Source organism: Anas platyrhynchos, chromosome 13 (assembly GCF_047663525.1).
Source record: "Anas platyrhynchos isolate ZD024472 breed Pekin duck chromosome 13, IASCAAS_PekinDuck_T2T, whole genome shotgun sequence".
Classification (NCBI taxonomy): domain Eukaryota; kingdom Metazoa; phylum Chordata; class Aves; order Anseriformes; family Anatidae; genus Anas; species Anas platyrhynchos.
This window is the reverse complement of record NC_092599.1, coordinates 14,347,248-14,372,244: the sequence shown is the minus strand read 5'-3', so window position 1 is coordinate 14,372,244 and position 24,997 is coordinate 14,347,248. Positions and strand designations below refer to the sequence as shown.

The following is a 24,997-nucleotide window of genomic DNA, read 5'->3' as shown; positions in this document are numbered from 1 at the left end:
TCTGGAAATGAGCTAAAATTTCTAAACATGACAAAAGTAATTTGCTTCATGGAGCTGCATATTAAACATATTGGGAGCTAGAGAGACCTGAAATTAGAGAAAGCAGGTAGGTTTCACATGCAAACCTGAACTAGCTATGTCTGTCAATACATCCAGGAGGATACCTAACTCATTTAAACAATCATTTCCATCCTGAGGGTGGCATTCTGAGGACAGCCTCTTGCACAGCTCCTGAGCAAAGCACTCTGCTACCAGAGCACAAGGTGATATCACCCTTTGCTTCGGGCTCTTTGTCCTCCCTCCCTCCTTGTCCACAGTGCCTGGGAGCTGCCAGGGAAAAGCAAGAGAAATCACAGAACTGTGGGATTGGGGTTGGAAGGGACATTAAAGACCATCCAACCCCCTGCCCTGGGCAGGGATGCCACCCCCCAAGCCTGGTCCAGCCTGGCCTTGGGCTCTGACAGGGATGGGGCAGCCACAGATCCTCTGGGCAGATGTCGTCTTCCTCAGCAGCTTGGTCCGAGAGCAGGGCTGACTTCTTGTAGGATCAAACACGAGCTCCAGCTGCCCCCCAGAAATGAAGGACAAGTTCTATGAGTGTCAGCTAATCAACGGCCTCGTCTTTCTCCTCATGCAGGACCTCTGTCTCCCTACGCTCCTGCTGCTCAGTGAAAAGGCAGAAGAGCTTCAAGAGCTGGATTCAGCCCCTAAGAGCCAAAGTTGACTGCAGAAGGCAGGCAATGAGGACAAAGGGAAAACATCTCCCCAGTACATTTAAATCCTGAAGATGGGTGATGGGCACCTGTCAAGGAGAGGCTTCTGCTCCCTTCCCCCTTGGAGAGGCCAGTAAAAGTGGGAAGAAACAGTTCTTGGCTGCTTTGATAGCAGGGGATCCTGTTAGCACGGCTCTTCCAAGGCTGCGGCCCTGACCCCAGTGATCTGCTGGGCTCTGAAGAAGGAGCTCAAAAGCCACCAGAAGAGCAAACACTGTCAGAACATTTTGCGTGTGGGAGAGACGCCCAATGGAAAAACTCCAGAAATGGGGCACTTCTATGCCTAGCCCTGCAGCTTTCCCCCTTCTCCCTCCGCTTCTGGGAAAGGACAACCCAGTTCCTGCTCCTTGCAGGGGACTTGGGTGCTCTGCACATGAAGCAGTCAGAGCAGTCTGAGGTTCTTCTTCAAGTCCTTCCACGGGCAAAACCACCAGGCGGGTTACTGCTTAGCTGAAGGGTTTTGTGATGCTGCCACCAGCCTGAGCCTGGGGTTAAAACCAACACCCTGTCTGAGCAAAAAAATAACTGGCAGCCCTGTGCAGGTCTGCTGGGGACGGGGAGAGCAGCACTGCAAGGGGAGTTAGCAGGCTGATAGTCAACAGTCTGAGAGTTTGCAATTAAAAGACTGATAGTTTAGGAAATAAACTATCCCAGCATAGGATATACTAGATGAGTAGGCACCTGGTTGAGAGTTTATACTCCAGTAGTCAATAATCCAAGTAGTTCTGGAAATAAACTGAATAATAAACCTTTTCCACTTGTCCTGTGTCTGATTTTGCAGTGCAACCCCAGACTTTTTTTTTTTTAAACCACTGCATTCTCTTGTGTTGGAGACATTTCATCAATATTTGTAAAAACATACCAAGTCCTTTGGTTTGAGAAGCACTACGCTAGTACTTTCTGGCTTTCAAACACACATTTTTCCAAAATTATCATTTTTATGCACGAAGATACTTCAAAAGGAAAGATTGGAAGAAACAATGCTTCCTATTCCTCCCTTATTTTATCTGTCATCAGGATGGTAATCTTTAATATCAAATGCAACTTCCACTTCAGTCAGCACTGAAGCAAATGAGTATTATCTGCTAAGTAACATCATTATTCCATCGGCAGTTTCTCTGTTTCACTTGGAAGCTCCTGATCGAGGCACTGCTCCTGGTTAGTGCATTAGCGCTGGCAAGATCACAGCCAAAGCCATATGAGCAGAGGTTCTTAGAAACACAAATTACTCCGTGAGCTTTTAATGCAAATAAGAGGTCAATAAAAACAAGCACCCCCAGGAAACTAATTGGAAGTGAAATATGGACTCAAACGATAAACTATAGCTCAATTTTATAGAGCTTAATGATCAAATGCATTTATTTCTGACATCCAAAGAAAACAGTATGAAAACATCAGCCTAGGAAGTGGGTTTGCACTTACCTTCCTAGCTGTAGTGACACCAATTTCAAGCAGAAAGAATCAGCAAAACCAGTGACCTCAGGTGGGTGATGTCATCACTTAAATCATTTCATCAGAACTTCCAAATATATCTGAGAAGCATCTCAATCATTGTCCCACAGGCATCACTGACCAAAGTAACCTGTTAGCCTACAGAAAACCTGAACACACATGAGATACGTGGCATTTAGACACAATATCAGTTTTCAAAGTTTAGGAAAAAATTAGACATTTGTGAGAAGGAGAGCAAGTAAGCCAACATGGTAGGCTAAGCTCCAGTTTAGGATCCACACATGGGGTGCAGAGAAAGGTATTTTAGATTAGAACTTTTCATGGTCCTAGTTTAAATTTGAAAAGAATTACAGATTTTGCTGTGAATCTGTCCAACAGTGAATGTGTATTACTTAACAGATAGAAGAAATCTGGGGCACAGGCTAGTGCCCAACCTGGAAGTGCAGGGTGCTACCATAGCGGCCAGCAGCAACACCACCAAGCTGCAGAGCTTATATCTCCCTCCAAAATCTGCAAATTAACAGAAAGGACAAGACGTTCTGTATAGAAATTGATTCAAACCTAACTACAGACCTCTGTCTGCCATCTGACTCATATCTACGTTAGAGCTCAACGTGGACTCTTCTCCTCTCCTCCATCCTCCTGTACAATGAACAGCAATCACTCGACTGAAGCAGTGTTGGGGCACAGAGAGGAACCGCTTCTGTGTTCTGCTAACAAGACACGAGCCAATTTTCATGCAGGTGTGTGTGTGAGTTAGAAAACTGAAAAAAAAAAAAAAAAAAAGAGGAAAAAAAGCAAAATGCTGGCACAGCTCTCCTTTGGAGAGGTCATAAACCGCTCTCTTTTCCAGCAGGCAGAAATCATGCCAAGAGGAGTGGGCTTAGCACCTGCAAAACACTGTCTGATCATGGTGAGTATACAAGCATCTGCTTTCATGCTCCAGATAATTGGGTCCTTGGGAAGCAAACTAAAAAGAAGAACAAAATCTCTAAAATTCAAATTTTTGTTTTAAGTCACTTATTGTTTGCCAGCATTTTCTTTTTTTTATATTTATAAAAGAGTAGTGACTGAGTACAGATGCCACAGCAGTTGTCCTGTCAAGCAGCCCTCCGTATCTTTCAGGTCCTGTTCCCCTCTAATGGGCATCACTTTCCAGAGATGACGGTGTCACAGCACTAGCACTTTTTACAGTAATCTTTTTTTTTTTTTTTCCACCTCTTCTTTCTCTCTGTACCCACTGAAATCCGTATGAACACCTAAAAATATGTATGACTTGGCAGATGTACGCGGGGCTCCTCACACATCAGCAGTCTGCCTAAGGCATTGTGTCCAAAGGCTGAACATCATTATAAGGTATCCAACTAGCTGATAAAGTGTTACTTCATTTTTGCTTCCATGCATTGATTTCCCCCTTGATGTGACAGCCCAATCTCCCTCACTCACTGTCAGCCACCGTTTTCCATTTCATGCTGACATTCAGTCACCCAGTCTCTTCACTATGCACCTTCCCTAGCATTAAATGTACACTTGCTATGGGTTTGGCTTGCTGAAATTCCTCAGGAAAACTTTTTTATTTTAGCTGAAAAATCATCTATGATATTTCTTCATCATTTACAGTAATCACCCTGACTTGGAGAATGACATCATGCTCTCTTTTATATGTATATTGCAAACAAATACATTAGCTCTATCTATATGCATATTATGTGTATTTGTAACTTATGTCTTTTATATATATATTTAAAACCAAAGTCTTCAGTGACCTTTTGCTGTCAACATCCCTGTATGGTGCCCACCTGCACCCCCTGCACACTTAAAATTCACTAGCAAACCTAGCTGGAAGGATGCACTTTTCCTTCCTGAGCTAAACAAGCCTTCAAGCTTTAGGCATGTATTTTTGCTGGGTTTCGAGGAGGTGAACCAGGAAGGACTGCAGGTCACCTGTGTGTAATTGCATCTTAAAGCAAAATCAGCATTCATAAACTAAACATAGCATATTTGTTTGATTTGATGGTTTAGTTCCTTGCAGAAAACAGGGCACGTATAATGTACCAACACTGTGATTGCCAGCGTTGGCTGTGTTCTTTCTACTGTAAAGTGGGTCTGATATGCTAAAGCTTACACCCAGGCTTCTGGATGATGGATTTTCTTTTAGTGTCTGATATCACTTCCTTGAGCTTTATGTTCAAAAGCTTTTGAGATGGTCTCTCTTGATGCACTCTGGTTATCCCAGCCCAGTCATTCTCTGGGTGGTTAAAGCTATGCTGACTCTTTATACAAGATAAAGGGTATGTGCATCAGCCTGGCTGCTGAATTCAGTCACACAGCACTGGGGAAGCACCAACATCACATTCTCTCACATAAGAAAAAGATCACATAAGAAAAAAAGATTTTAAAGAAGGAGCAGGTGCTTCCATTCTGGTACCCATCTTGACACAAAGAGCCTCATTTTCGGGGGATACACAACAAGTCAGTTTAGGGTTGTTGATTCCTTTACACTCCATTTTCTAAACTTTCTATAACATTCAGAAATCTTTCACAAGAGAATACGCAAATTGAACTTAGCATCTCGTAATATGCAATATAAGTAAATTCTGATTGTTCTCTACCCCTTGACCTGTATTTACCATATCCAGGTGATAACTCCGACCCATCCTTTTCAAAATAATGAAACATGGTAAGACAACATGGTTATGCTGGACAGTGGTAAGATGAGCTAATGGTATGGATTCTTAAAAAAATGGCCAAGGGTACTGTGAGATCTGGAGCACCTTCCAGAGAGTCACATTACAGAACACCCTCATTAAGCAATGACTTGCCCCCCACCCAGTGCTTTACAACATCTCTATGTGTCTCTGCTGGCACAATTTTATGCTGCTTCTTGGAAACTTTGGACCAGTGTCTGAGACTTCTGTGGTTTTTGTTTGTTTGTTTTGTTTTTTAAAGGTTCTGGAATCACTTAGCACTTTGAAAGTACTTGGTATGAAGAAAAACAAACCAGGCCTATTTCCCTGGTGCATGCCTTTTAGATTTGGCAAGAAAAACAAAGCTACACTGGGTTGCATGAATTTTGCATACACAAGCAAGTGTGCAAGCATTGCATAACCCTGGCTTGCAGCTTCCAAATGACGGGGGATGCTCGTGGTACTCTTGATGCCTGAGGAAATGGCACCAGCCAGGGGAACAGCAAAAAGTCAAATCCTATAGCACTAACTTGCTATTACTGTCTTTTACTTACACGAAAACAAGTGAGATGAGCACTGCAGCCTTGCGATGCACTCCTTTCCAGGCAGTGGGCAGGACAAGCAGAGTCCTGAGAGGCCTCGCAGTCTGGACCTGATCTGTACTTTGATCCAAAATAGCCCAAATTACATGGCACTTGGCATTTTTCTAATCCTGAACTTTATTCACAAGGATGTGCATCCTGTACAGAGACACGGGGTGAACAAGAGTTCCTGTCACTGCTGCTGGCAACAAAGTCCGGCACAGGATGTACTCAACAGCAAAAGAGATTTCTATCCTGGTCCTCTCGGCCTGAATACAATTACATTTTAAATCTAAAACAAAGGACCTCAGCTCAAATTGCAAAAGAGCTTGTACTCATAATTGTGAACAGATTTTGAAAGAGCTCCATGTATACACGCTGAGTACTTCGGAGTTTCTGACCACAAAACCAAACAATAAACTTTTTCAAAAGCCCTGATGCCTCAAGTCATGCTACAGACTATATTAAATTATGGTTTTAATATTTCAAGGTTTGTTAGTGGTTTTTTTTTAATATTTTAAGGTTATTTCTTAGTGCTAAGCTATTAAAAAAGTATAGACTGATTTCCTTGGAGCAGACCCATCCCTCCACCAAAACCCAGACAGAATGTCAATCAAAATCGTGAATTACTAACCAAAAAAACACTATTTGATTGCATGGATTTTAGTTTTATGAGATAGTGTTATCCTCACGAGAGCTCTTCAAGCTGAGGTTGGGGAAGGAAGACTCTGAAGAAGAAAGAAGTTTTCATATCACAGATGCTAAGGTTGAATTTGATCTCACCTGTTCCAATAATTATGAGGTTTACGTCCATAAAAATGGGTGAGAAATGAGTGACAAATGGGATGACAATAAGAAGAGGAGGAAGATCTTCTTGAGAAGAATTTCCTTTTGTTAGACCTAAAACCGTCTTTGGCCTTTCATCTAACTGGTCTCCAGGAGGTAAACAGTTTAGCAGACTACCAGCTACAAAAGATCACTACAAAAGCATCCTAAAAATGGCCATCACACTGAATTCCTGCACAATCTTTCTCCCCTGCCCAGCAATAACTGGTCCCAAACAGGGAATAGTGACAATGCAAAACCTCCACACGGGATGCTAAGTATATTCTCATGGAGAACAGCAGCGCCCATTGTCAACATTTTAGCTCAAATTTCACACCTGGATTTTTTCTAGAAGCCCTGAGGGTGTTTTAAATCTATTACTAGAACTTACAGCTGCATCAGAGCGCTTGAAAGTGTAATACAGAATAAAATGTTCATTGCCAATGCTCAAAGCCCAGCGGCACTGGGCACAGGCTTCAGCAGGTTCCTGCTGCAGAGGAACGCTGATTTCAGCGGCACGACTCACAAGTGCAGTCGTCCTGCTCCACACTTTGGCATTCAGCCTCCTGTTAGCACCAAAAGGGGAGAGAGCCTGGAAGAGCAGCGCTGAGCTTCACGTGCCACATCCATCACCTACAGCGTCGATGCCAACCGGCCGTGCTGCTATTCCAAGAGCCTGCCTGCAAATCGTTCCCAAGCTAAGAGGAAATCCCCACGCTGAAGCTAAATAAAGCCTTGCTTTGCAAGTTCCAAACTGGGACAGACAAATGGTGGCATTCCCATGCCACATGGGGCAGTAGGGGTAGTACAACAGGACACGGAGCAATGCTAAGCAGACCCTTAGCTCCTGCTGACAAGCAGCACCAGGCAGATTTTCTGCACATGCAGAACTCCCTTTCAGATAGATCTGTTTGTCTCATTCAGCAACACCTTCTTTTTCCCACAGAGATTGCTCCAGAAATGATTAAAGCAGTGTTTTTGCCTAGGTGTCTATAAAGTAAGCTAGGGGGAGTCTCTAATAACCCATCCCCCCAAAAGGTCCCCACAAATTACCCACAGCCTGGGTCCGCTGAAGCAGCTCTTACTAGGAGGAGTAAGATTTAAGTGATTAATGTGATTAAGTGAGTCAGTGATTAATGCCTTCAGATTTTTGCTAGTCACAGCATCAAGTAACTTCAAACGGTTGAAGTTGTTTATTCCCTCTTGGTTATGCTCTTTAGTTCAGCACAGCTTTCTTACTGTTTTCTCAACAATTTGACATACATCCAAGAGTTAAAAATAGCAAACCAAGAGGGCATCCATCAGCAGTCTTTCCTAGAGAAAATGACATATACTGAACGTTTGAATCGCATGCAGTAACACACCAACTCTATACCTTCTGCTCTGCTGGAGTGTCACTTGTTTTCCTTGCTTTATTTTTTCTCATTGCAAACAAACTGCTAAAGAATGCCCATGTTTTACCACAGAGGTTTTACTCCTCTATATTTAGCACAGCACACGCCAAACCACAGACAGAACAGCACGGCTGCACTGAGTCCACTGGAAGCCTTGAAGCATTGTAAGGTGTATTTTAGGTATGAAAGTTTTGTCTCTGCAAACTTTAATGAAGTCTTTTTGTAGAGATAATAAACAATTAATGCTCAGTGCTGATGTGATTGTCACGTAGAGATGTTCTCTGAACTGGACAGTTTCACCAGCTGGAAGGTCACAGCGATAAAATGTGTACCTCTGCTTCATGTCAGGGGCAACCCAAATGGCATGGCACTACTAAGTGGCAGCTTTAATTACAGCTCAGTTACTTCATTAAAACAGCTGTTAATTTAAATTGGAAGGATTCCCCATCCTTTTGGGGGAATCAGAACGAACTGCCTATCAGTAGCAGTGCTCTCCACAAAAAGGAAGAAGCAGCAGCCCTGCTGAGCTGCTCAAAGGACTGTTTGAATGATACACAGGAGAAAATTAACACGAGAAAATGCAAAGGAGATCCTGGTTAGTGCTGGTGCCACAACTGGATTCCATTAAGACAAGACCGACAAGAATATTTTAAACTTCCAAGAAAACATTACGCAAAAGCAGAACATCTTGGAAAATCCACTTGAAATACTGTTTCTAAAATTTCCTAGCTCACTTTGTCAACCTAATGCTTTACAGGGAAAGAAGCTCTGTACTTCATGTCATTATTCTCCTCTGTGAGCAAGCTGTGTATTTTAGGTAATAGTGCAGATAATACTTCCCTTCTGTTGTGCCATTGCAGGCATGAAGGCAGAGACACTCCTCACTGACACCTCAGAGGTGCTCTGCTTCTGCCTTTGGCAGTATATCCAAAGAGAAAGTTTCCAAGTTTTTGATGAAAACAACATATTTAGTAAAAGGAGAGAGAAGGAAAAAAAAAAAAAAAAGAAAAAAAAAGAAAAAAAAACAAGAGTGAAATGCCATTAAAACTAGGTAACAAATCAGGATTCTACCACAACGGGGTGATCGCTAACCATGAATCCAGAACCTCTTCCTAAATGTTTCCCGTTTGCTGCAAGAGCCCCGGGCTCTGAAAGTGGAGGCAGTGATCTGGCAGAGACAACATCCACTCACCGCCCAGCCAGGATTTGTTCCCTGATTCATCCAACACATGCAGCAAAGGAGCAGAGATCCCATGGAGGAAACAATGCTGATTACACAACACGGCTATGGGAGGACAATCACCATTCGCCAAGTCAGTGAGGAATGTGCAATTTAGGAAATAAAAGGCAATGGTCAATCACGTAACTACACACACAGCTAAACCCAAGCACACGTGAACAACAGCCGGCTGCTCCAACCCCTCTCAAATAGGGCAGAGGTTGCAGGAAAAAGCTGCTGGAAGAGTGAGTGACTAAATTACCCAACGGCGGTGCTCGGCAGGGCTGAGCCTCCAACCCGACAGAGGGATTAGACTGCCAGGAGAAAAGTGGCCCAGCAAAGAAAAACAAAATGAAAGGAAACGGATATGAAACGACTCACTTATTGATTTGCACTGGAGATTAATTACTTAGTTATCACTGCAGTTTTAGAAGAAAGCCATGCCAAAGGGGCATAACATCAAAAGGAAAACAAATTAAATATGTTCTCTTCCTTGCTTTGTGTAGAGATTGTGCCCGACTTCAGAAAGTTGCTGCAACAAAGGCTGAAAAACAAACAAAATGAAATAAATGTGTCCTGCATAGGGAAAAGCAACTTTCAGTTGTGCATTTAGCAATGAGTTCACAACCAGAATCATACACTTCCCAGCCCTGAGGGCACAGTAAGATTTTCACAAATCCAGAGGGATTTCCATGAGAAACCACCCAGCGCAGCGTTTCAAGGCTCAGGTTGTCAGCAAGGTCTGAACCTCCTCCTCAGGCTGAAAACCTGCGCTGGGAAACAGCGATCCTACCACCCAAAGATAAGCTGTGCACATACGATCTTAACCGTGACTTGGGAACTCACAGAGGGGCTGTGCTGTCAGACGAGAAGGGGCTGGAAGGAGCACAGCTCCCAGCACGTTCTGCAGCGCCCACAGCACTGCGCCAGGGAAACATCCCCTCCTCGCACGTCCTCTACCTGTTGCTCACACCGGTGCTGCATCAAAGCGCTCCAGCACTGCTGCTCTGCTCTCTGATTGCTCCTCCCTAATTTTTTATAAACGAAACCAGATAATTTTGTGATTGCAAGTCCAACTCACAAACCACCTGTTTTGTACACTCACAAATGATCTCAAAATGATGCTGGTTTTGGTGCTGATCAGACTTCCCACAGCAGAGAGTGAAAGCCCAGCTGATGTGGTAGGCAGGGAGTCCTCTCCCCAACAGAAAGGAGGTTTATAACCCAGCACTGCAGGATAAAAGACATAAAAACTGTGGGCTTTATGCATGGAAAACCTGTCACTGGTGCAGGACTGGAAACTGCTTATCTTGGCCTTTCACATGCTGTAATTTGACAAGGCCCACAGAACATCTAAGCAGGAGATAGAAACGCATCTAACAATTGAATTTATTTATCTATTTATTTTTAAATACTAGCAGAAGTTACTCTCTTCAGCTCATGAGCAGTCCCTGTAGAAGTGGATTAGTACATGGCCACAGCAGGTGGTAGAAAGTAAAATTTTTTACAAGGTTTGCCCATGCTGGTCAGAAATGTATTCTTAAGTAGAAGAAATCATTATACTCCTGAGAGTCCTTGGGTAGGAAACGAGTTTATCATTTGCTAGCAAATGATTTTGACCTTTCTGGCAAAGGTTAGAGGACTAAGATATATTAACTGGAGTAATTTAAGTCAAGTGTAAAGTAACAAAGAGTTACGTGGCCTTGGGGAAGAGTCTGAAATTTTAGTTGCTGAAGATGTTTCAGCATTTGAAAGCAAAGAACGTTTTAGCGTTCTTTATTAAGAGCAAAATTATCACCATAAATTTCTGAGGTTTTACCTGGATGAGACTAGAACAATTTAAATCTCTTAATAAACTTTACTGCCAACTTCATGTGTCACTTGATACCTGCGTACCAACCCTGCACCAGGCTGCCAGGTTATACTGTCAGCTCTAACACAAGCGTTGTGATGAGAGACAGCACACGTGCTCCATCATAATCTCCATGAGCGTTACTGTAATTACTGTAATGGGGTTTATGTTGGAGCTGCAAACCGCAATCTTTGGGATTTGAGAAAAACTCAGGTGGCTGGGTGAAATGTGTTAGATGGAAATGTTTGCAGAGATTCCTCACTTTCCCCTTGTAATCCAGGGCTGGTTTGAACAAGCAGGAGCTCCTACAACAGCCTCCTGCAACCCACACGTCACACTTGCTCATGCAGCCTGTGAATGACAGCACAAGCAAGTTTCAAAACTGACTGAAATATACTTTACTGCATTACCCTAGATAAGAGCTTGCTGAAACAATATCTGAGCTCATTACCTTATACAGTATATCACTGCTTTTTCAAATGTCACATGGAAAGCAGGAATCCCTGTTGTGCTCAGATGCCTTGTACTTTTCTAATTCTCCATGTGCCACCCAGATTATTGCTCCTTCCATCAGGCAGATCAGATGAACATGTGTGGTCGCCTACTCTCACTCTCCAACATAAGGAAAGCCAGCTTACTGCCTATCAGTTTCTAAAAGACCTCAGCTATCTAAGGTTATCCACGACTTGTTCTGTTATCTGCCGTTAAATGAATCTTTGGAAAAAATACAAGGTTTGAGAGATGCAAATATCATTACCAAAAACCAGTTCGGAAATTAGTTCTTTATCACCTACTGCCAACATTTGAAGGCTATACATAGAAAAGCTAAATGTTCAGTCCTGCTGACATGGTGTTATTGGATTACCTAGGAGTAGGAGAGGCAGAAGAAAAAGCTTGGGAATGCAATGGTTCAACTCTTCCCCAGAATATCTCCCTAGCCCAGCCAGAGGGAGATGACACCTCCTAATGTCGAGAAAGGCCATTCCAGGGAAGGAGGAAAACAGCCAGGGAAGTACAAAACAAAGCATCAGGGTCTATCTTCCAAGGGGACACAAAAGGCTCAGCCTCCCTGGCTGGAGCTCATCTAGTATGTCAGAGAGACTAATAGCTGCTGAGCTGGCAATGAAAGGAAAGTCCCCCTGGTCTGATTAGAGCATCTGCTTAAAGCTGGGACACCGTGGTATCAGTTCTGCTCTCATAAATATTTAAGTTCTTTAGGCAAACTGGAACTGTACGAATGAAAGACTCAACAACCCTGCAGCTTCCACCACGGCAGCTCAAACATCGTCTGCTGAGGTCCTTTTAGGTAGGAATTTTGTCATATCTTTGGCAAAGACTGTCACCCCTGATGCATGGTGTTTGAGGAAGAAGGGTACCTGCACTCCCTCACAGCCCTGTGTACGTCCCGCTCTTCATTTCCTTTGCTCCTCTGATGTTAAAGATACTGTGCTAAAGACTTGTTTTTTCCAGACTGTTGTGGATTAGATCCAAATTCATTTCTGCTTTGTCTTTCATCTTAATGAAAAGTAGTATTTGTTAAATTTCAGACAAATCTGAATTTTTCTTTCAGCAATAAAAAAGGTTTGTGCAGTGATAAGTCAGACTTCTTGAGAGCACAGGAACAAGGAGAAAGAAACGCTTAAATAACAGTAATTATATCTAGAGTTTAATACAACTTTTCCACCTTAATGCTTTGTTTCATGCTTATTTATGTTTTCTTCTAAAGTGGCAGGCACACCATTCACCAACTCCAGCTGAAGGTCACAGCAGATGCCCACGGGCCATGTGCAGCAGATCGCGCTGCCCTTACCGCAGTGGTCAGAAAAATTTTTGTAGTCAAACACGAGTTGAAGCACATGCTACATTTCATAAAACCCTATCATCACTCTGGTGACAGGTCATGGAGTGAGGCAGCCAGTTTTTTCTATGACAAAATAACTTTTCCTGAGAACCACACGTTAAATCACAGGTTTGGTCTAAAGATGATGCCCATGTGCATTCAATGAAATACCACGTGGAAAATGAGCACAAACAGTTTTCAAGCTCTACAGCAGGATCTTGGCAAACGTTTGTCTGTTCTGGCCTGTTTTAACACTCAGCATTTTCTAATTGCACTAACAGCTCAATGAAAAAAAGAAGCCGGATGGAAAGATTGGGCCCTGAGGTTACCAAGGCTGCATCTTTCACTTTTTTCTGTGCATTTTGAACAGGGAAAAAAGTCTCAGGTAGCGTCTCTTCCCTGTGATCTCTGCTGCAGCAACAATAACCACAGCCACTGCAACAGCTGCCTCCACCAACAGCCTCCACCTTCTCCCAGAGAGCGTGAGCCCATTGCTCACCCAGATGTTCCTCCTCCAGCAACCGCTTTGGAGTGACCAGTGGCTTCCATGGTCCTGCCAGGCAGGACTATGAAATACAGAGCCTGTGAGCAAGTTTTTTCTTTAAGAGGGTGAAGAAGGAAGTCTTGCAGTTCAGCTACAGCACGGAAGATCACAAGATTAGCAGCCTGTCAAAAACTATGAATGCTGTGCTCCAGTTGGGCATGTTTGCCCTTCCCTCCAAACTAACAGCCCCGTTCTGTCTGCCCCTCGCTTCTGAACAGCCATCTGGATGCAGACCCGTGCCTTCCTTACTGGCTTGGTCATAATTACCCCAAAACTTGCTGACAATTACTATGCCAGCAGCTCAGTGCAGCTTGCAATCAAAAAGAGCTGAACTGCCCTCTCCTGGGAGCAGTGCAATCAGCAGGGCAGCCTCTAACAGTCAAATGCATCATTAGCAGGTGGAAAAAGCTGTTGAAATGGGAAATGAATGCATCAGGCAGCCTCCTCCAGATGGACTGCCTAGCTTTTCAATTTGCAGTTTCACTCCAGTTGGACTTTGTGTTTTGGATTCAACCTAAACAGCATTTCTTCTCCCGCCTTCAGAAACAAGTCTTTCTGCATCAATTTCTTCCTAGGTTTACCCAGGTAGGAACCTATAGGTATTTTTAGATTAAATCAATAGGTCAAAGACTAAGCAAATGCTGTGTCAGAACAAGAGCATACAGAGGAGTTTAACAAGACTGATATAACACAAGCCTGAACAGGCAACTGGTACTGTACAGAAGCTTATCTGCACTCAGGATTTTTTCCAAATTGGCTGTTAGTTTACAAGAAAAAGGGTCCCAGGCCTATGTGCAATGAGGAAAAGTAAATCAGCCTGCAGCTATAACCCAAAGCACAGCAAAAACGAACTCACTGAAAGCAAAAAGAGCTTTCATTGTTACTTGCTTTTGTGATCCCAGACTCCAAGCAAAGGACCTGTAGTTGGGGGACAGATTAGTGACAACGTGATACAACTGCAGACATCATCAGCCTGCCCTTTCGGGTCCCCACAGACAGGAAGACACTACTAGCACAGAAGAAAATGAGGAGTTAGCTTACAAAGGCTGCAGGCGATATGTAAGTTTATATATATATTTTATACATAAGGTTTTTAAAGTAGTTTTAGTAACAAGAAGCTGGAATTGCCAGGAACATCACTATAGTATAGACAGAAATCACAGGGTAGGTGATTTCTGCAATTTACAGAGTGGGGAAAGTGGCAGTTATTATGTTAATTAGGAAAACTTCTAGGGAAAATATAGAAAGCAGAGCCCACCAGGAATAAGATGCATCTATGCTTTTAAGATAAAAAGCATTTAAGCTACCTACCTTAGCCTCAGATGTTTTTATTTCTTTTTTTTTTTTCCTTTAAATAAAGTTACATTTCTCCTATAACTTGTTCTTCCTCTGCAGGCACTCAGGATAAAGAGGATCAGGTGAGTCACTTCATGAATATTCTTGCATCCATATGGCACACACAGGAAATCCATTAGAATTAATATTTCTTTACATGGCTATTTATGTGAGTAAGCCCTCCCTTCAAAGTGCTGCTGCTGTTCTCTTAACATAATAATCTTGATAAATTACTCTTCTCTTCAATGCTCCATAAGCAAGGAACATAAAGACTCAGCACTGCTACATTAAGACCCATTACTCTTCTCATTGCAAAGAAAACACCATATTTTTAAACACGTTTCCACCAACAACAGATGCCTCTCTATTTTTTAGAAGCTTCAGATGCCATTTTTAAGTTAAAAAAAAAAAAAAAAAAGGAAAGAAAGTCTGCCACCACTTGTAATTATTAAAAATATCATTTGTTGCTGACAGCTTATTGCTCCCACGTACATTTGGGTGCTATCGCCATTCGTTTCCTGATCAGCCCCAGGTGCTTCTGGAGTTTCAGCCTGCCGGGCATCTTTGATGGGACTCTTGATACACACACAAGCTGTTGAGTACTGTGAGCTCAACGGGCCTCAACAGCTAGATCCCCACTTTGATTTCAGCTGGAGTCACTCTGCTGAGTACAACTCAGCTGAGCAAATCTCCACCTGCTGAGGATCTGCTGAGCTTCCCATGCAAGGCTTTCCCATGTGCATTAGGTTCCACTTGAATTAATTTCTCTGAAGAGCAACTGGCTTTTTTATTGTGTCTTGATCATAATCAGATTGACTAAATCTTTAAGTGCATGGACTGGTTCAGAAAATTCAAGTATGCTCTACTGCTCATATTCAGTTTGTGGGTATAGGATTTTGTTCTTTTTTTTTTTTTTTTTTTACAGAATATTTAAGTTGCAGCACGGAGCCCAGTGAACTTTGCATCAAGGGCCTGGCCTCCTTTGCGGGACTGCTAGATGTAGGTCACACTCACAGGACCAAGGGGGTTGAGTGACTTCCAACCCATTAATTTTCTTCCTTCCTTGTATACATGTATGCTCTCTTCTCCCCCCAAGGCTGGCATCCTCCCCCTTCCTAGCCCATATAGTCCCATCCCAAGACTTTCTCTCACATGTAGAGGAAGGGGTAGCCAAAAAGGCAGCATGAGCTGGAAAGTGGAAGCATAAATGGCAGAAAGAAATTGAAGACCACAAAATCTTAAAGAAATAAAGGATGTTATCCTGCCTGTCAGTGGTGGATGGGACAAGGGACTGTTTACAGGAGAGAGTGGGAAGGAGAACCAGAATAGGGCAGCTACTTTCTGCAGACTTCAGGAAAGCAGACAAACCCGGTTGTGTAAATGATGTCTCCCAGTCTCTTGCCAGAAACAGACTCAGCGGCTAGGAAGCCTTGCAAGGAGCAAAGTGTTGGCAGCAGGTGGTGCCATCTGTCCCACTCCAATTCCTTCTTGCTCAAACAATTTATGTCCCAGTTTGTGAGGAAGGTAAGAAATGAGAGCCCCAACTTATAGTCGGGGAACTGAAGGCAGGAGGAACCAGCAGACTAATTTTAGCTAAATAAAATAACTGCTGAGTGATGCCTTCTCTCCACAGTCTACCCTCTGCGCCCTGTGCCTGAAGATGACCAACTAGACAGAAAATCAAACTGCCTATTCCTTTGGTCTGAGCAGGTACTGGAGGCTGGAGCAGGCCCACTGCCCCGCAGGGCTTCCTTCCCTTCCAGCCTTTCTGCTCTGCACTGAAGGGGAGGGAATTTCCTAACTGTTATCTGAACATCCCTGCGCCCTACACCTGGCTGTGCAGATGGGTCTCCACTAGACAAAAACAGTCCGTAGGCACTCCAAGTCCATTCTCTTGAATATAGTGAGCAGTGTGAGTGGAGACACCCAGTAGATGAGCACAGCCTGAGCTCCCAGGCACGTTCCCTCACGTGCTGCTGGTACTGCTAAGCGTGTGCTGGCACCACAGGATGAGGTGTCACATGCAGGTTGGGTGTGTTCTGCTGCCAGGCAAGTTCAGCTGTTGTGAAAACTCACCTCCACTGATGTCCTTCCTTCCTTCCTTCCCTGCAAACGCCAGAAGAGCGAACCTTTCCACCTGTGTGGAGCAGCCCTCGTGGTGCGGCACACGCTGGGCAGGTCAGCGAGCAGCTGAGCAGAACACTTCCCGGCACACCAGGCACCACGATGTGTGGGGAGATTGGCTTTTGTGACTCCCTCTTGTCCCTGGAAATTAACACAAGCATCAGAAACCCTTGAGCTGAAATGCAAAGGCCCAGGACATCTCAGGAGAAGACGAATCACTGCCTCCCTCCTGTGCATCACCATTAGTGCTACCTTGAGTTTGGCAGCACGGTGCCACCCCTGTGAAACAAGGTCAGACACCGCCTGGTACATCTGCCCTTCCCTTGTGCCAGCTGGGGCTGATGCACTTCAGACAGGTTTGCACCATTTCTGCCAGCACTGCTTTGTCTACAGCCAACATAAAGGATCTTCTTCTTCAAGTCTATCTTACATCTTGCAGACGGTCTCCTTTCTTAGCTCTGTTTTAAGATGTACCCATGGATTAAGCACTCTGGAAAATGCTGAACCATAAACGTCAGCTCCGCTCTGTAAGCCAGACTCTGCTGCAACCTCAGCAAAACCAACCAGGAGCCACTGTGCTCTTTGCTTCTATACTGCATATAGTACGAGAGGCTATTTCTTCCCTTTGGGCTAAACCAGGTTGAAAGAAATAACACTTTGCTCTCCTGAGCTCACAACTAACTTTTTTGGAGCAGATGTCAAAACAAATACCTTAAATACTAAGTAAAACTGGTGTTACAACAAAGCAGCAAACCCCCTCAATTTAGTTACAGTTCCTGCAGTTCCTAAGTTAGGAGAAAAACAAAGGGATTCACTTCTGAGTGATAAGGAAGAAATGACAGTAAGTGTTTGGCACAGCTTAAATTAATTTTATTTTGGAGCCATTCAAAATTTAGACTTTGGATGAATTCCTCATGGAGCGAAATAAAGAATTGCTGGCACAATGAGGAATAATCTCCTACCCCAACAAATGAAACAGGGCTTAATTTGATTTAATTTCCCCAATGGTGCAATGAATAATATTCTTTGTTGATCTGTGTTTCCGCTGGCAATGCTTGTGTTTTCACTGTGCTTGACATCCTCATGATGCAGACATTTTGCACAGGATGCTGTCAGAGAAGAGCATGGAAGGATCAAAGACATCAGTGGTCTCTTATGGACCTTCCCTGACTTGCCCATCCAAGTGCTGAACTGTGGTACCATGGTAAAGCCTCTCCAGTGCTCCAACACAGAGCATTTTGGCTCAAAAAGCCCAGAACTGGGCTTTTAGCATTACCTTTGGGGAAGTCTCGGGCACAGACCCTTCCCATTCCTTCTCCTCCCCTTACAAGTCCAGTAATTCACAGCTCGGAGGAAAGGGCAGGGGAAAAGGGGGCTGGTGTAGAGCTTAAGACGCACCACAAGTTGCTGGTAACCACATGTGCCTTACTTCTAAGCACTGACAGTCCTAAATATTAAGCAGAAAGACCTTCCCTGTTCCACCTGTACTGCAAGCACCAGAGTATTCAACAGTCACAAAGTAGTCTGTTTGTTTTTCACTTGCAACCTTAAAAGGAAGTGAATTACCTCAAAAAAAAAAACACAAAAAAAAAAAACGATGTCTGTGACTGCCTGGTCTTCATAGAACACCGCAACAGCAGATAAATGTTCCTCTTACAGAAATGAACATTAGCACCCTCAGATGACATTTTTCATTCTGTGAATTGCCCAATTACTTCAGAAAGATACAGTGGTATTGTTGAACACTGGTATAAACTCATTGATCTGCTCCCAGACTTACCAGTACACACAAAGCATGGCAAACACTCCTGGCTCAGTTTCTATAATGTGCCTTAATGATTCTCTGAAATGCCAAACAGTGCAGTTGTTTTCACACATGCTGCACTGCAAAACCCCCATGCACAGAGAATGCCCAGTCCTTTAAAAAAAAAATTTTTTTTTTGCTTTTTACTGAAATGTTTTGTGTGAAAAGATAAGTCAGCTGTAAGTAACACATATAGATTTTTGCTCATGTTTGTGGAGTGGTTTTACTCAGAGAGAACTAAAGGTGGATTTGCTCAACACAGGGTTTTGCAGAGCTTTTTCAGCTCAGACTAGCATAGGTTTAATAAACTTGCCCAGACGTGTCTTATGAACGCTGGGTCAGTCTTGTCCAGGACTCCAGAGCTCTCTGGCACAGGCTGCCCATGCAGGATGTACAGGAACAAGCGAGTCTGTTCATCCCAGATCTGCAGCCTCCAGCCACTGCGCACACACACACAGTTTATTTGAACTTGCATAAAAGCCACTTTTCCTGCAGAAGCCCAGGAAAATAGGAGTCAGACAAACATCTGACCGGCACAAAAAAAAACCTTATCACTGACTTTAAGGCTGCTTTCAAGCGACTTTAGAACCACACAAACTTCATTGTAACTAATGCTGTAACTACCCAGTAGGATTTCGAGGTCTGGTTTGGTTCTTTATAATGAGGCAGTTGCTAGTCAGAATGCTTTTGTTCTCTCACCCTTACAGCATTCTCGTGGATAACACTTCAATCTCCAAGTATGACTTTTTTGCCAACGCAGTTCTACTGCTTTCCCTGGTGCTGTCTGCTTTACCAGCCAGACTGCTCAGAACTAAGAGAGAACTTTTTCTTAAGTACTTTAATTGTTTAACCTCTCCTGAAGCAGAATGGTCTCCTTCCACCTACACTAATCGTACAGTAGTTGCATTGCTCATGCAGCTGTGTTCAAGTGTTGCTAAGACACTTCTCTGAAAAACCACAGGAAGCAGAGCTGAGTAAGTGCGTACCGTTTTCCATAATTGGCTCTGGAATAGCTCAAGATTTGCCCCACTCTAATTTTTATCAGATTAATGGGCATCACAGCCTGCACAGCTCCCCCAGGAGCAGCAAGATGCCCGATGGACCACATCTGCTTTCATTACACCTGCACCAGACAGTGCAGACAGCGAGGCAGGAAGCAGACACAACCTCCTAATGGTTTTATTCCAGTGTTTCTATGGGCTCTCGTCAAAACAGAGAGTACTTTGCAACGCAGCTGATGCTGCTCCCTACAGCATATGAACTGTGGTTCTTCCTACCTTCTTTCAAGGCAGGGATCGATCCCCAAACCGACACGTGCTCTGCATAGCTGGGGACATGTAGGTCTCTTGCTCCAATCCTCTGCAGGGCTCAGCTACTCGTGTGTGCTGTATCTGCATCTCCTCCCTCCAAGCATGGCGCTGTGTCACCATGGGGCTGCCAGCAACCCACAAGCTCCCAGCAGGCAGGAGTGGGGCTCCTGGCTCTCCTGAGCAACAGAAAGGGGAAAGAGAGCATCAGCAGCAAGCAGTTAATGAACTGATCTTGTGGGGTTTGGGCTCTGAAAAGGAGCAGGAGAGGTGGTAAAGGGCAGAAAAGCACCCAAAGTCCAAAAGATCATCTCTTCTCTGCCCACATCACGGGGTGCTGATTTGTTCCCCAGTGACAAGAGAAGCAAACACCCATCCTGCACCTCCAAGTACCAGCCAGAAGAACCAGGTTAATGTGCAACTCTGATTCATACGAAGGCTGGCCTTCTCCCCTGGGATGTATTCCACCCCTAGAGTTTAATTAAACTCTCCTCCTTAAGCAAACAGTATATTCTTACGAGATTCTGAAGACAATTTATTCCTCTCAGTTATTTTTTTTCTTCCAGCACTGTATGCAGTCCTCTCTTATTTATACCACACCTGCACATTCCACACAGCAAACCCACATAGCACACTATTAGCTGCATAGGCTGTTTCCAAAAACTTACAGTCCTGGGCTAATCCCAGTTAAGTACAGAAAGCAAAGATCAATTTCACCACATCTGAACTAGACCCGATTTAATTCCAACTGACACATTCAAATGACAGGTTGGGAAACACAAGATTTTGTGAGGTCCTGAGCTGAATTACAACCAGTTGCAGGCAGTGGACTGGAGATGCCTATTGTGGAATACTCTGCTGCTGTTTATTAACTTCTCTGTCAATGAGGATCGCTGCTCCGACAGCAGAGTGGCTCATGCAAAGTCATTGTCCATCTGCTCACAGCTCCCATCCGCGGGTAAAGGACCTGCTTTCCTTGCTCAACTGAAAAAAACTCATCCGAGTTTAAAAAGCAATAGAAATGCCTCTGTGACCTCACCCAGCCAGCTGCTCAGGTTGCTTTTGAGGGGCACTGCCACAGCACAGCAGGAAAAAGCCTGCAAAGCCATTTAAAAAAGCCTCCTACTGCAGAGCCCGGCTGCTTTTCACCCCGTCACCACTCAGGCTCCTCGGCAGCCTTCACCTTCAGACCAGGGCTCGGCCAACGCCACGTGCTGTTGTTTGCCATCAGCTCCAGCTACAGAAATGCTGTTTCAGCATCCCAGGGCACTTTTTAAAATGCTGTGCAAAAAACCACAGTGGCCAGAAATGAGTCATTAAGGACTCTAGGTTCTGATATTTGTATTATCATGTACAAATGAGTTAACCAACTTCCTCCCGACAGATATAGCTACTGGGAAGCCTGGTACAAGTCTAAATAATTCACTGAGTTCAGAGTTTAGAATATAATAAACTAACTGTATGCTGCACTCCCTGCAAAGCTTCAGGCCCCAGCACTAGGCAGGCTGCATCAGGTACGCTCACATGATAACGCTAATTAGATAATAAAACTACAATGTAAAACAAATGATGTCTAGATAAAAAAACATAGTAGGTGTTGGAGACTTTCTCTGTCGGGAGAACACAGACACATGCATTATTCTGGAGAGAAGTGAAGAACGACTTATCTAATTGAAACTACAGGGGTGGAAGAGGGAAGGGGCAGGAAAGACAGACGGTAATTATAGGAGCTGGAAAGTGGCCAGGACACTGGGGTTAGAGCTACACACTTTAAGAAGCCGTCGAGAGATCTTATGTGATTACAAACCATCAAGAACCTAGTTTTAATTCACATCCAAGTTAGACTTGGCAGCAGGGCATTTATTAGCAGTCCACAGCACTGCTTTTATTTGAGCTGAAGGACAGAAGTCACCTGTATCTTCACATCCCTTCCTGCCAACTTCCTTCAGCGGTTTCTCATCCAAACACTAGCAACACCCTGGAGACTGAGCCCCTGGTGCAATACCACATCCTGGGAGCTGTGCAGCTGCTGGCAGCAGCCCCCTTGACCTGGCTTTCTGCGAGCAACTGCAAAAGGGTTCAGGAGTGCTGCCTGCATGGCCAAGGCCCTGCAAGCAGCACTGTACAGGGTGGGTGCAGTCACCTCTGCCATCCAGCTGAATTTCCACATCTGAAGATGTCTTCGTGCAGCCTTCTCTCAACGGTGCGCAGCCATTGCCTCCTCTGGGGACGAGCAGCAGCCCTACGGCAGCAAACAAGCCATCAGAAATTCCCTTCTCCAACCTTAAAAGCCCCAAAGCCCATTTCATCGTACCTTTGGCAGTGGCAGGGATCCTTTTGCTTGCAGAGAACATGGATGGTGCTGCTCCCAAGACATGGCAGTTGTTCCTGGTTTTCGTGTTCCTATTACACATTACTGCCCCAAGTTTGATTTGGAAAGGATGCAGCTCGCAAGAGTTGAAGCAAAATGCCAATCCCACAATTTGCCGTTTACAAATACACTACATGTTATTGCCACGCACGACATAATAGCAGCGTAACAGTTTAAATGTATTAAATGTGCCACAAACATCTAAATTGCTGTTATGTTTCTGAAGGATCAAGGAGACCTGAGTAAAGAGAAACCCACTTAATTGGGAACAATTGCAAGTGCTTGTGCTAACATCAGTGCCCCCAGAGACTGTCTGGGTCCCCAGCCCCAGCAAACAAGGGCTGAGGAGATGAAGCTGGAGAAGACATTTAGCTCAGTGCACAGCCTTGCAGTTAGAGCCCTGCATGCATGGAATCTGCATTTACTGGTAACCAAAAGAGCCAAAGGATTAGATTTCAAATACACCTACTATCTGGGGCCTCTCTCAGCCCTTTGTTTTACCAGTGTTAATATAATGCTCTCATGAACACACTTGCTGGAGTTGTGGGGGTTTTTAATTGTGTGCTTCGTCATTAATTACTTATTTGCATATTTGTTTCCCTTTCTGCTTCAAAAGCAAGTCTCTTCTTTATCTCACAAGATCAGATCCACTTAAGAACAAACACCATAAAAACACATTTTTATATAAAAGAACTCTTTTCTAAACTTCAAACTTCCCAGCAGCTTCTTCTGTGTATTTCTTTCCAAACTTCAGCCTCATGCATCGCAGAAAGGAACCATTTTATAATTGGTACCGTTACAGAAACATAAAGGTGGTCATGAAAAAGGCTCTTTGGGCACCCCACAAAGCTCAGTGCTTGGAAGCTTAATACAAGATCACTTTATAGAGGCTAGGTCAGGGCAGTTTGGACACTCTCAGTATCTGAGGTTCAACCAAACGTCCCTGCAAGGCCCCCTGGCTTTCCCTAGGAAAAGGATCTATACTCCAGCACGGGAGATGCCCATTTTGTAGTGTTTTGTGTCCCAAGTGTCGGCTTTGTGATGCTTTACTTGGCAAATCACCCTCTGGATTACTAGATGGTGGCACAAGTGACTGCTTCATGGCACTGCACGAGATTTCCTCTGAAGGAAGGGAGCAAGATTTGTTTTTCAGCACGTCTGGGGATATTTGCCCTTGAAAGTGCTGCTGAGAGAACACCAATATTCATGACAATCCAAATTCTGGGACACTTTTGGACCCAGATAATATTAAGGAAAAAAAAAATAATAAATTGAAAGGTAATTCCATTCTTGTTATTATTATTATTTTAATCTCTGCTCTATGAATTCTTGCTTTCAGGGTTTAACATATTGGTCGTTTTTTAAATCTCATCAGGCACTACCCTACTAGGCAAAAAGCAAACCTCCAGGCACTTATTATTCAACAACAGACTTAAAATTAATGCAGCAATTTTTAGTTACCTCCAAGCAAAACAAAGTAATTTCCAGAAGTTTACAACTTACAGAAAGAAAAAAAAAAAAAAAAAAGATGTCTTTGTCTTCTTTGGGAAACAGCAGAGAGGAAGTGTACAAGTTGCCCTGCAAAAGAAAAGAAAAATAAATCAACATATGGAAGATGACTTTCAGTGCATCTCTGGCTGCAGAACATTTTCCTTTGGCTGAACCTCACCTTTTGCAAGCCCAGAAGTGAAGCCAGAGAGGGTGCAACTGCACGTGGCCATCTGAAAACTCCAAAAAAGCAGATACGAACCTGAGACGCTGCTAAGGGACAGCTTCCCAACAGGCACTCATGGGCCTTTTGTTTTATTTCCCAAAGGGTAGAGAGGGACACAAGGATATCAGTGTACATTTGAGCACCAGAAAGATAAAAAGAGAGTGGGAGGGAAGGACCAGTTGAGTCCGCATTAGACACTTGCTGCTCAGCAACATGGTGTTGCCACTCTTTTGCTCTGAAAACGGATGCAGCTTTCACTCCTGCCTCCAGGAACCTCAGGCTTTACTTCTAGGTTTCTTTTCAGGCTTGCTCTGCATTTCCCCCAAGGTGCAATTCCCCCACAGGAGCGTCCCCTTCCAAACAGTGATGCTCAGGGAGCCTCCTCCCTGCTGTGGGGGGAGCCAAGGAAAGTGCAGCTCCCTGCAAAGCCCCCAGCTGACAAAGTGTCTCCCCTTTCCCCTGTTACATACAAAGAAACATCGAAAGGAGTGGCAGCAGCTCGGAAAGACAAGCCTCAGCAGATGTTAGCACATAGCACCAGCCGAAGACACTCGGGGGAAAAGCCCTCGGTGGGCTGTCCATTTAAGCCTCCGCTTGGCTCTGTCTGGCTCTCGGAGCAAATCAGCCTCGGTGCCAGCCCTGCCAGCCCGACAGATTGGCTCGAGAGGAGGCAGAGCGGTGAGCCAGGTACCGTGAACATAAAACACGGGGTTGCTTTTTAATTGCACAGGCCCCGGCCAGAAATATTGTCCGTGCTGGCTGGCCTACAAGAAGCAACATGCCTTTTACTGTGCCAACACACAGGGACATTTTATTCAGAAATTCAATGGATGCATCTGCTGCTGCAATGGCCAAGCTTCTGCCTCGGCAAACCTTGGACCATTTCTTAGCTAAGTGGCCAGGCAGGTGACGGCACGGCCAAGGCTCCATCCTCCTTCCAGTGCTGGCATTTCACAGGGACGCAAAGGGGCGAACACCACGTTTTGTGGGTGTGGAGAAGCCACACACGTCAGATTTCTATTTATACCACAGGCATAAGGTGCTGTCTTGCTTGACTTCAGGGAATAAATTCACCTGAGTTCATGAGAGGAGCACTAAGGTGAGCAGAAAGGGGGAAGAAAGGGAGGGTGTCAAAAGAAAGAATCAGCCTTAGGCTCTGCAGAAAGCTGTGAAAA

The 24,997-nt window shown here is 44.3% G+C and overlaps 2 long non-coding RNA genes across 2 annotated transcripts in view; one reads left to right on the top strand and one right to left on the bottom strand.

Moving 5' to 3' along the window:
* LOC106018900 (uncharacterized) overlaps nucleotides 1–24,997 on the bottom strand; it is a 72,911-nt gene that overhangs the window by 14,271 nt on the left and 33,643 nt on the right. Inside the window, exons 6-9 of the long non-coding RNA XR_011812592.1 lie at nucleotides 21,881–23,686; nucleotides 19,708–19,916; nucleotides 16,579–16,767; nucleotides 2,196–2,374 (exon numbers count right to left, since the gene is read on the bottom strand). This is a non-coding gene — a long non-coding RNA (uncharacterized lncRNA). The remainder of the gene's footprint in view (nucleotides 1–2,195; nucleotides 2,375–16,578; nucleotides 16,768–19,707; nucleotides 19,917–21,880; nucleotides 23,687–24,997) is intronic.
* On the top strand, nucleotides 13,526–16,588 carry LOC110353776 (uncharacterized). The gene is made up of 3 exons (XR_002404708.4): nucleotides 13,526–13,752; nucleotides 14,563–14,585; nucleotides 15,428–16,588. It is a non-coding gene; the product is annotated as an uncharacterized lncRNA (long non-coding RNA).